The sequence below is a fragment of the Phascolarctos cinereus genome, unplaced genomic scaffold (genome assembly GCF_003287225.1).
Source record: "Phascolarctos cinereus isolate Bilbo 61053 unplaced genomic scaffold, phaCin_HiC Scaffold_2;HRSCAF=192, whole genome shotgun sequence".
NCBI classification, from domain to species: domain Eukaryota; kingdom Metazoa; phylum Chordata; class Mammalia; order Diprotodontia; family Phascolarctidae; genus Phascolarctos; species Phascolarctos cinereus.
In genome coordinates this window covers 181,301,864-181,313,947 of record NW_027555625.1, presented here as the reverse complement: position 1 = coordinate 181,313,947, position 12,084 = coordinate 181,301,864, and the positions used below count along the sequence as shown (strand labels likewise).

At 38.7% G+C, this 12,084-nt stretch overlaps 1 protein-coding gene across 1 annotated transcript in view; it reads right to left on the bottom strand.

Moving 5' to 3' along the window:
- Positions 1-12,084, bottom strand: part of CSMD1 (CUB and Sushi multiple domains 1) — a 1,378,384-nt gene that overhangs the window by 345,852 nt on the left and 1,020,448 nt on the right. The window lies entirely within an intron of this gene.

Below are 12,084 nucleotides of genomic sequence, written 5' to 3'. Positions count from 1 at the left end.
ATTTACAAATGTTTTGTGTCTCTACCATCAAGAAAAATACCCCCTTCCCCTCCCATACAACAGTAATAAATCACTATGGCCAATCACTCAATAAACATTTACTAAGCATCTACTATGTTCCAAAAACTGTGATTCCCCAGATTGGGAATACAAAAAAGTGAAATAGGTCCTGCTCTTAAGAAGCTTAAATTCTATGGTGGGAGACAACATGTAAATATGTAGAAATATCAGAAAAATATATAGAATAGCTACAAGATGATTTGGGTGTGGAGTACAATAACAACTAAGGCATCAGGAAAAGTTTACAAGGTGGCACTTGAGCTGAGTCTTAAAGGAGCCTAGGGATACTAAGAGGCAGAGGTGCATTCACTGCACTGTATGAGGCCAGCTTAATCAGACAGTATGGATCATGAAGGGGAATGATGTGCAATGAGCTAGAAAGGAAACTGAGTCAGGTTTTAAGGCTTTTAAATGTCAGAGGAGTTTGTCTTTAGTTCTAGAGGTAGTGAAGTTCAAAATGAAGGCAGTGGCTATTTAAGTAGAGAGAAGGGGATATACATAAATGATATTGATATGCGCCCTCTGTTTGTGACTTTTCTGGACTGCAAAATCAAACCTCTACTGCTGTTTTATCCTAGAACTTCCTTCAGTACCTGGGGCCTCCTCACCCTGGAACATCTTACCATTCCTGAAGCCTGATCATCTTGGAATATCCTTCAACAATTTTCCTTCTACCATTTGTGAGTGCCTTCTGGCTCTTCCATTTTGTGAAAGCAGCAGGTCAGTCTACCTTCATTCCCCTCCTGCTCCCATTACTGAATTTTTGGACTTGAAAATCACACCTCTGTGCCAAGTACCTTCGTTTCCTTCCTTTCTGGATCCTTTTTCTTTTAATGTTGTTTTTCCCCATTAGAATGTAAGTTCTTTGAAGGTAGGGACTATCTTTTTGCTTATATTTATATCCTCTGTGCTCAGCACCATACATAGAACATAGTAAGAACTTAACAAATGCTTGTTTCTTTTCTTGCCTTCCATTCTGAAAAGAGAGGTCAATATAGAGCTTTGGAGTCCACAATTAGTGGACATGACTTATAAGAAGATCTGGCAAAATATCACAGGTACACAAATTTAGAGCTTGAAAGGAACTTAGATGTCATTGAGTACAAATCCCTCATTTTATGGATGAGGATGCTAAGGTCCAATAAGGTTAAATGACATGCTAAGTCACACAGCTATTAAGTATCAGAAGTAGCTTTTCAGCATTACAATGATCCAAGACAATTCCAAAAGACTCATGATGGAAAATGCTATCTACATCCAGAGAAAAAACTGATGTAGTCTGAAAGCAGATTGAAGCATACTATTTTCACTTTTCTTTTGGTGTTTTTTTTCCTTTCATTCTATTTCTTCTTTCACAACATGACTAATATGGAAATATGTTCTATATGACTGCACATGTATAATCTATATATATATCAGGTTGCTTAATATCTTAGGGAAGGGAGAAAAAAGGGAGGGACAGAGAAAAATTTGGAACTCAAAATCTTTCAAAAAATGAATGTTGAAAATTGTCTTTACATGTAATTGGAAAAAAATAAAATAATATTATTATTTTTCTAATTATCAGAAGCAGGATACAAACCCAGGTCTTCCTGACTCTTAAGTCTAATGCCCTTTCTACTGTACCATGATGCCTCTGAGAAAAAGTGGCAGAGAGTTTCCATTTTCCACCAGAAGCTCTGCTTGGCTTCTCTCTAGGGAACACCAAGTCCCTGGGATAAGCTAATCACCAGAAATCTCATCTCCATGCAGAATGACTCAGGTTTTGATACCCAACACCTTCTGTACTCAACCTCACTTACCTCTCCCTTCTGATTGGAGGACTGGAGAGCAGGGCATTAAAGTCCTCTTAAAACCTTCTTTACACAGAGCTCATAACCTTCCTCCATTTTCCATTAACAGTTCTACTTGGCTTTGACTCAACAGGACATAAGGACCTCCTGGTGGCACTGTGCTCTTTCCTCTCCCCTTTAACTCCCTCCTCCCTGTTTTCAGCTTCTTTATGTGTGTTGTCTTTCCTCCTTAAACTGTAAGGCCTGTGAAGGCCTAGACCAGACCTGCACAACCTGCAACCTATGAGCTGTAAGTACACCAAAGGATTTCAGGTGGCCATCGAAAAATGTGGAGGATGTTTTCCTTTACAATTTTTGTGGGCCACCTGAAATCCTTTGGCATGACCCAAGCAACCCACTTAAGGCCCAGGGGCCTCAGGTTGTTCAGGTCTGGACTAGACTTTTTTCCCTCCCTTACATGTATTCCTATAGCTCAGCACAGTGCCTGGCACATAGTAGGCCTTGATGCTTATTGAATTAAATATTGAAGATATAAGGAGAACCAAGAAAGAGTTGCATCTCAAAAACCCAGAGAGCAAAGTGTCTATATAGTGTCAAATGCTTCAGAGAGGTCAAGGAGGATTAGGATTGAGATGTCTGGCAATGATAACTTTAGAGAAAGTACTTTCAGGAGAATGCTGAATTCAGAAGCCAGATTTAGAAGAGAGGAAGTGGAGTTATTTACCTGTACTATTTATACAAATCGCTATACAAACACATCCCCCAGTAGTTTGAGATACATTCTCCCACAATTATGTGTAACACCAGGAGAAAGTATGATTTAAGCTTAGAGAGCTGATGTGGTAAAGGGATAACTCACAGCTCCTAGCTGGATATTTGGAAATCTCTTTCTTCTTTCATGCAATTCTCGTAGTTTCCCTTAGGTATGTTGCAGCTTTTTTCTGGGCTCCTTGTAGATTCATGGAGTTGTCTTTCCTTTCTAGTTTGCCCAGTGTTCCTGAAGGGCATGCTACTATCAACCACTGGTGTTCCAGGGACACAGCTGGGGTGCCCGTGGAAAGTCCCAACATTTACGAGTTCCTGTAATCATCCTCTGGATAAGGGATTAATTCCCTTTTCAGGGTTTATCTGAAGTTGTTTTGTCCTATAGTCTGCCTCTCTCACTGAAAAGCTAGGTTGAAAACTAGTTTGCTATTTCTTACATACTCCCAAAGGAATCAGTGAATCTTCTCAATCATCTTTTTTTTTAAATAGCATTTTATTTTTTCCTGAGGTACGTGTCAAGAAAATTTTTAGCATTCATTTTTACAAGATTTTGAGTTCTAAATTTTCCTCTCTCTCTCCCCTCCCCTCTTCTGAAAATTAGGTAGTTTGATATAATTTATACCTATGCTATCATGTAAAACTATTTCCATATTAGTCACAGTTGTGAAAGAAGAAACAGATCAAAAGAAAAAAAAACATGAGAAAGAATAAAGTAAGTGAAAAAATATGCCTCAGTCTGTATGCAGAGTCCATCAGTTCCTCATGTGGATATGGATAGTATTCTCCTGCAGGAATCCTTTCTACTTGTCTTTCTACTCTGTTGCTGACAAGAGCTGAATCATTCATAGTCGATCATCACACAATGTTGCTGATAGTGTGCACAGTGTTTTCCTGGTTCTACTCATTTCACTGCATTAGTTCATACAAGTCTTTCCAGGTTTTTCTGCATGTTCATCATTTCTTATTGCACAATAGTATTCCATTACATTCATAAACCACAGCTTGTTCAATCACTCCCAAACTGATGGGCATCCCCTCAGTTTCCAATATTTTGCCACCACAAAAAGGGCTACTAGAAATATTGTTGAACATCTGGGTCTTTTTTCCCTTTTTGTGATCTCTTTGGCATACAGACCTAATAGTATTATTGCTGAATCCACAGGTATGCACAGTTTGATTGCCCTTTGGGCATAGTTCCAAATTGCTCTCCAGAATGGTTGGATCAGTTCACAACTCCACACACAATGCATTAGTCTTCCAATTTTCTCACATCTTCTCTAGCATTTATTATTTTCCTTTTCTGTTAGATTAGCCAATCTGATAGGTATGAGGTTATACTTCAGAATTGTTTTAATTTGCATTTCTTTGATCAAAAGTGATTTAGAGCACTTCTTCATGCGCCTATATATATAGCTTTGATTTATTCATCTGAAAACTGCCTGTTCATATCCTTTGATATCAATTGGGGAATGGCTTATGTTCTTGTAAATTTACTCAGTTCTCTATATATTTGACAAATAAGATCTTTATCAGAGAAACTTGCTTTTAACCCCCCCCAACCACTACACACACATACACCAGTTTTCTGATTTCCTTCTAATCTTGGTTGCATTGGTTTTGCTTGTACAAAAGCTTTTTAACTTAATATGATCAAAATTGTCTATTTTACATTTTGTAATGTTCTCTATCTCGTTTGGTCATGAATTCTTCCCCTCCCCATAGATCTGACAGATAGACTATTCCTTGCTCTTCTAATTTGCTTATGGCATTACTCTTCATTTCTAAATCATGCCAAAGGTCTAACTATTTACCTCCTTAGTTTCTTTCTTGTTTATTTTTTGGTTGGATTTATTGAGTTTGGAAAGGGTACAGTTGAGGTCCCCCATTTGTCTATTGCTATCTATTTCTTCCCATAACTCACTTAACTTCTCCTATAAGAATCTGGATGCTATACCACTTGGTGCATTAATGTTTAGTATTGATATTACTTCATTGTCTATGGTACTTTTATCAAGATGTACTTTCCTTCCTTATTTCATTCAATTAGTTTATTTTTGTTTTTATTTTGTCTGAGATCAGGATTGCTGCCCCTGATTTTTTTTTCTTTCTTACTTTAGTAAAGCATAATATATTCTGATCCAGCCTCTTACCTGTACTCTGTGTGTGTCTCTCTGCTTCAGTTGTGTTTCTTATAAACAGCATATTGTAGGATTCTGGTTTTTGATCCACTCTGCTGTCTGCTTCCATTTTATGGGATAGTTCATCCCATTCACATTCACAGTTATGGTTACTACCTATGTATTTCCATCTATCCTATTCTTCCTCCTGCCTGTCCTCTCTCTCTTTTCACCCTTTAACTCCTCACCAGTGTTTTGCTTCTGTCTACCACCCCTCCTGACATGCCGTCCCTTCTGTCAGTCCCTACCCCTGTCCCCTTTACTTGCTCGCCTCCTCTCCTACTTCCCTGTTAGGTAAGATAGATTTCTATATTAAACTTATTGAGTATATGATTCCTTGTTTGAGCCAATACTGATAAAAGTAGGTTCAAATGATGCCCATCACTCACCCCCCCATCTTCCCTCCACTGTAATAGGTCTTTCACACCTCTTTATGTGAAATATTTTACCCCATTCAACCTAACCCTTCCTTCTGCACCCATTGTATTCCTCTTTCTCATCCCTTAATTTTTTTTTGTCATTCCCTCAAACTTACTTTATACCCATATCTTCTGTCTATATATTCCTTCTAGTTGTACTATTAGTGATATAATTTTTATTAAAAGTATCATCTCATGGAGGAATGTAAATAGTGTAGCTCTATTGAATCCCTTATGTTTTCTTTTCCCCTTTTACCTATCTATGCTTTTCTTGGGTCTTGGAGGTGATATTTTTGGTTTAGTTTTAGGTTTCTTCTTATGGAAGTTTAATATCCTTGTTTCATTGAATGACCATTTTTTTTCCTTTGATGCATTATGCTTAATTTTGCCAAGTAAGTGATTCTAGGTTGTAGTCCTAGCTTCTTTGCCTTCTGGAATATCATGTTCCGTGACCTCCAATCCTTTAATATTGCAGCTGCCAAGACCTGTATAATCCTGATTGTGACTCACTGATATTTAAATTATTTCTTTCTGGCCACTTGTAGTATTTTTTTCCTTTACGTAATAATTTTGAAATTTGGCTATAATGTTACTTGGAGTTTTTATTTTGAGATCTCTTTGCAAGATGATTGGTAGATTCTTTCAATGCTTATTTTACCCTCTGTTCCATGACATCAGGGAAGTTTTTCCTGATAATTTCTTGAAAGGTGCTGTCCAGGTCCTCCTTTTGATTATGGCTTTCAGGTAGTCCAATGATTCTGATATTGTCTCTCCTGGATCTATTTTCTTTTTTTTAATTTATTTATCAACAATCATTCCAGAAACTTCTGAGTTTTAAATTTTTCTCCCTCTCCCTGTCTACCTCCCTTCCCAAGATGGTGCACAATCTGATATGATAGTCTATATTTTCACATTAGTGATGTTGTAAGTAGGAATTAAAACCAATAGGAGGAACCACCAGAAAGAGGAAACAAAACACAACAGAAGAAAAAAAAAACAAATATGCTTCGATCTGCATTTAAACTCCTCAGTTCTTTCTTTGGATGTGGATAGCATTTTCCATCATGAGGCCTTTGGAGATGTCTTAGATCCTTGTGTTGCTGAGAAGGGCTAAGTCTAACAACATTGGTCATCACACAACTTGGCTGTTACTGTTACTGGTCTCCTGGTTCTGCTCACTTCACTCAGCATCAATCCATGCAAGTCTTTCCAGGTTTTTCTGAAGTCTGCCTGTTCATCATTTCTTCTACTACAATAGTATTCCATTCACCTACCACAACTTGTTCAGCCATTCCCCAATTGATGGGCATCCTTTCAATTTCCAAATCTTTGCCACCACAAAACAACAACAACAACAACAACAACAATAAAACTCCTATAAGTATTTTTGTACATGTGGGTCCTTTTCCCATTTGTATGATCTCTTTGGGATACAGCCTTAGAAGTGGTGGGTCAAAGGGTATGCACATTTTTATAGCCCTTTGGGCATAGTTCCAAATTGCTCTCCAAAATGGTTGTATCATTTCACAACTCCACCAACAATGCATTTGTGTCTGGATCTATTTTCCAGGTCAGTTGTTTTGCCCATGAGGTATTTTACATTTTCTTCCAATTTTTTTCATTCTTTCTGAGTCTGATATCACTTCTCATTTTTCTTTCAGGTTTTGCTCCCCATAGTTGTTTTGACATCGTTGTACCCTTCTGAGTTTGTGTCTTGGTATTCCCTGCTCACCATGACAACTTTCTATGGTCAGATTCTTTTTTTGATGTTTTTTGCTCAACTCTTTTTTTTTTGGCCTTTTTCCTTTCTTTTAAATTTGACCTCTACACCTGGCATGGAAGGTGCACTGTCTCAGGTTTCTTGTTGCAGTGACTGCAGACCCTGACTATTTACCTGGTGCTGCATTGATGTTGCTCTGAAGCCCCCGGGGGACCCTCGTATCTGGTGCTGTGCTGAAGGTCATAGGGGTCAGGCAGCTTACCTGGTGCTGAGCTAGGGTCCCAGTGGTGTCTGGTGTGTTCTGAGGTCAAGTGGAGTGTTTCTGCAATTCCTAGGGCTACCCTGAAGCACATGGAGATCTGGCCACTGCCCTGGGCTGTGCTGAAGCACATGGAGGTCTAGCTTACTTTCTCATAAAGCTGGAGGATGCCTGTTTGCCTGGGGCTATGCTCAAGCACAGTGGTGGTTCTTGGAGTGGAGTCTGCCAGTTCCCCTGGCTAGACTAAAGCATATGGGAAGTCCTGGTGTTGATGTTTACCTGCTCCACCACACTGGGGCTCAGGATTTTCCGCTGGAATGGGCTCCCCTTTTACCCCAGTGAGATTAACTTTTCTTGCCAATCTTACAAGTTTCTTGGGCTAAAAATTATTTTACTTCCTCTTTTTGCTGGTTCTGCTGTTCCAGGATTTGTTTGGAGGCACCATTTTATGGTTGTTTGGAGGTGAATATGGATGAGTTACAGAGATTTAGTGCTTACTCAGCCATCTTTGCTCCTGGAAGCAGAATCCTCAATCAATTCTAATATACATCCTATGTAATATCATTTCATTTCATACAATGACTTTTAGTTTTCCCAAATGCATCAAAGACACTTCACATTTAATTTAATGCTTTGATTCATTCAATAGAAGTATTCTCACCTGATAAAAGTATTGTTATTAATATTAAATAGTTTGTTGGTGATTAATTAATTAAATTGGTTCTTACCCTAATATAATGAATAAATATTTATTAAGTACCTACTAAGGGCCACACAATGTTCTAGCTACTGGTTATTTGAGTCAAAACATCCATTACCCTCAAAGAACATAGTGGAAGAAACAATATACACACACATAAGTATATGCATGCATATAAATATATATATATATATATATATATATATACATATATGTTTCTTGCTGTATATGTATATATATGCATATGTATTAAGATATGTATTGAAAGAAATGGTTATTAATAAGCAATTATGGAGGAGATCCAGGTTTTTTCCTTGTCCTGTTTCCATAGTAAAGCCCAGCCACAAGGTCCAGGTCCCAGGAGTTCTGTTCACCCCAGCTTACTGGACACTTCTAGGTCCCTCCCACAGTCTTTCTGTATATAAAGTCAACCTTGGCTCCATTAAGAGGCTTAGATTCTTATAATCTAGCCGTGGCTCAGATTCCTAAAATCTAGCCACTGCTTAGATTCTTATAATCTAGCTACTGCTTACTCATGTTCAGACTCCTTAAGAGTATGCCCAATGTGATGGATGTTCTAATAAACCTTGTCTTTAGCTGGAAGAAGGATTGGGTTGAATTCTTTTGGTCAGAACCCACATGTTGTGATTTTGGGGTCCCAAAACCCCTGAACCCCTAAACCGCATCATTTTGGTGGCCCGTATGGGGAAACTGCCTAACCTCAAGTTCTTCAGCCAAGATTGGAAGGTATGTAAGCCTCCCCCCACCCTACTTTCTTGCTCTGCAGTTGGGGTCACTCTCCAAGCACCAAGGCTTGAAGGTGCTTTTCTGGCAGTTTTGAAGCTGTCTCACACTTGGTCTGATGCTCTTAGGCTCTCAGTCCACTGGGTTGGTTCAAGGTCATGGACCTAGGTATACCTTCTGCCGCATAGAGAACAAGGATGGATGCCCTATCCGAAAGTGTATGAATTCCCTCAGTGCTAGGGAATTGGTGATAATTGTAGCTGCTTTTTGGTTTCCTGAGGCTTACTTACTCCCTTCCCTCTGCACCTCTGAATCCTCCTTCATGGAGGTTACAGGGAAAGTTAGAACAGTTAAAAATATCTTGGCATATTCTGGAGGTTTTGTAATTGATCATTAAGGAGTTTTGAAACACTTGTACAACCTGGTCACTCCCTTCCCTTCAGTCAAGAGGGTATCTGTTAACCCCTCTCATAGGAGAAGAGAGTTTCACCCTTTACCCCATACTTTTGATTTTGCCCTCCCCCACATGGGAAAGGAAGGAGGGAGGAAAAGAAGCAGCTATGGCATGGGCACCCCTGGCAATGCCCCTTAAGCTCTAGGGCAACCTTTGCCTGGAAGCATTACCCAGGTTCAGCACATTCTACTCAAGGTAAAGAAGATGGCCTCTGAACTTGGGTAAGCATGCTCTTTTAAATTTGTAGTTTTAACTGTTAATGATGAGATGTTGATTCTCTGTGTAAAGTAATTTGGAAGTGCATTTAACAAAACTGAAGTCACCTGATTGGTAATGGGTTTGTTTCAAGTTTCAAATTGGTGAACTTTCTGTATCAGTTATGTCAAGCAACTTTTCATAATTTGGCTACCACTAAAATAATTTAGCTATTGTTGGTTATTGTTTTAATGTATAAACTAGCCAAAAAGCTTGTTTGGGTTATGTATGACTTGCTGAGAATTTGCAAGTGTATAGAAATCTCTAATGATTGGCTTTTTTTACATGAGGATAAATTTAAGTTTGAGATGTAAATCCTGGAAAAGTTTTTCCTAAGCTATGATTAGCAAAACTTGTTGTTTGAGGTAAAAGCTTATAAGATTTTATTTTGAGTTGTTTGATGGGTCATAATTCATCGATAATTGATAATCCACCATATTAGAGAAATACCACAAGCTACTCAGAGAAGATGATACTGGTGGGAAGTCAGCATCAGGAAGAGCTGAGAGGACAATTTTAGCCTAAGTCTAAGATGGGATCCTCCTGGCTCAGTTTCCCCATTATGTTCTTTTGAAAGGGAATATTACCCACCTGGCTATTCCTGAGTCTGGCTATAAGGTGGATTTGATACTGCATGGTTGGAAAACTGAATTATCTGAATCCAAACAGAGCTAAGGGTGTTTTATCCAGTCATTTGGGTCCTGCAGTCTTTTCTGTCAGATTTGTGTCTTCAAGACTACAGGCCATTCAGCTACAGTTGCTAGCAAACAGCAGGTACTAGCCAATGTCTATTGGTTCCCTGGATGTAGCTTGTGCTCAGTTCCAGTCAACCTCCTCTTTGGGACCCCATCCAGGCAGGGACAGCTCTACGCCCCTTGACAGTAAGAAGCAATTTCAGATGACGAGACCTTCACCCCTTACACCAAAAAAATTTGGGTCCCATTTGTTTGAGGGGGGGATGGTGAGGATGGAATCTAGACTCCAGAAAGGAAAATCCCTGGACTTTCCCACATGGCCAAGTCTCTGGCATTCACTTAAGGCTATAATCCCATCAACTGGCCTTTCATTGTGGCTACACCTAATCTCCCAATTCTATTACCCTTAACCTAGCCTAGCCCTCCCTATGGCCCCAGCCATTCCCCACACTTAATCCTAGCTAGGCTCCATTGTCCAGGTCCCAGGAGTTCTGTTCACTCCAGTTTACTGGCCACTCCCATCCAGATCTCCTTAGACCCCTCCTCCTGTCACTTGGCCACTCCTAGATCCTTCCCACAGGCTTTCTGTATATAAGGTCCATCTTGTCTCCATTAAGATGCTCAGATTCCTAAAATCTAGCCACTGCTGGGATTCTAATAATCTAGCTACTGATGACCCATACTCAGACTCCTTAAGAATCTGCCCATATGATGGATGTTCTAATAAACCTTGTCTTTGGCTAAAAGAAGGCTTGGGTCAAATTCTTTTTGGCAGGACCCATGTGTTGTGGTATTGGGGTCCCAGCACCCCTGAGCCCCTAAACTGTATCATTCCCACCATGTTGTCACATTGGAGTGAAGACCCAATAGCCAAATACTTGCTATAGCCCTGACATAAATGCTTTGTTTAGTCATGCCAATTAATCAATAATTTATTAAGCACCCTATAGTTGGGCATTGTGCTAGGTCAACACATTAAAGGCATTAAAAGCTCTACAGGTTACAATCTAATCAATGCAACCCCTTTACTGGTGATTTCAGTAAATATTAGTTTTACTATTATTTCACATTATCCATATTTCTAGCCTTTATATTCAGAATGATAGGCATAGAAATCATCATTCTTGACAACTAGAAAATGAGAGATGAAGAGGTTTGAGCCAGAAAATAAAAACTGGAAAAACAGAAATTAGCACCACATACTATGAAAGAAAAAAAATAGAAATGAGAACCCTGAGTTAAGCCTTAAACCTGTTTTTTTTTTTTTTCAGTGAGATATTTACTCATTTTCCTCTTCTAATAAGTCTACTTTCTGGTAATAAAACTGAACTACAAATGACTATGTTGGTGAAGCAAATGTCCCCACATCTCTATGGAAATTTATAGATAAATTACTTTAATAACATCTTTCCACATTGGGTAATGGATGAGAAGCCAGAAGAGTCAGGACTACCTTGAGAGCACTAGGTAAGAGCATTCATCAACCATAATACCACCACATGAATGAGTGCATCTGTCAGCTCCTAGTATGAAATGAATCTCATAATTCGCCATCTACAGATGTTCAAAAAATGTGTCAAAAAGGGGAGCAAATTCTCCATATGTAGCCCATGTAAGTAATATCCAAGGCCTTATTTTGCACAATCATTAATGCAGTCCTATTTAAATAAATTGCTGCAAACTTGCATACAAATGGAGGCAATAAGAAGAGGAATTTAACCAGAATATGAGACTGTCCTGTGGTTTGTGTCTGGTTCTAAATGCTTATCATCAGCTGGAAATCTAGTCTTTCAGAAAGATCTATGCATTTACATCCTTAAAAACTGTTTATCTTAATTCAAAAGATAACTTATTAAAGCTTATCTATGTATTTGCTTATTTGCAACTGCTCATTAAGGAAGATGAATATCAACATAAAGCATTTTTAGTGCTTGAAAACAAGTTCTAAAATAAACTTCACTCTCATTGGAAATTCTTATTCTTTTTACAAGGTTTACCTGCATAATCAAACATCAAAGAAGATTTGTGAATTTGACCTTTGTC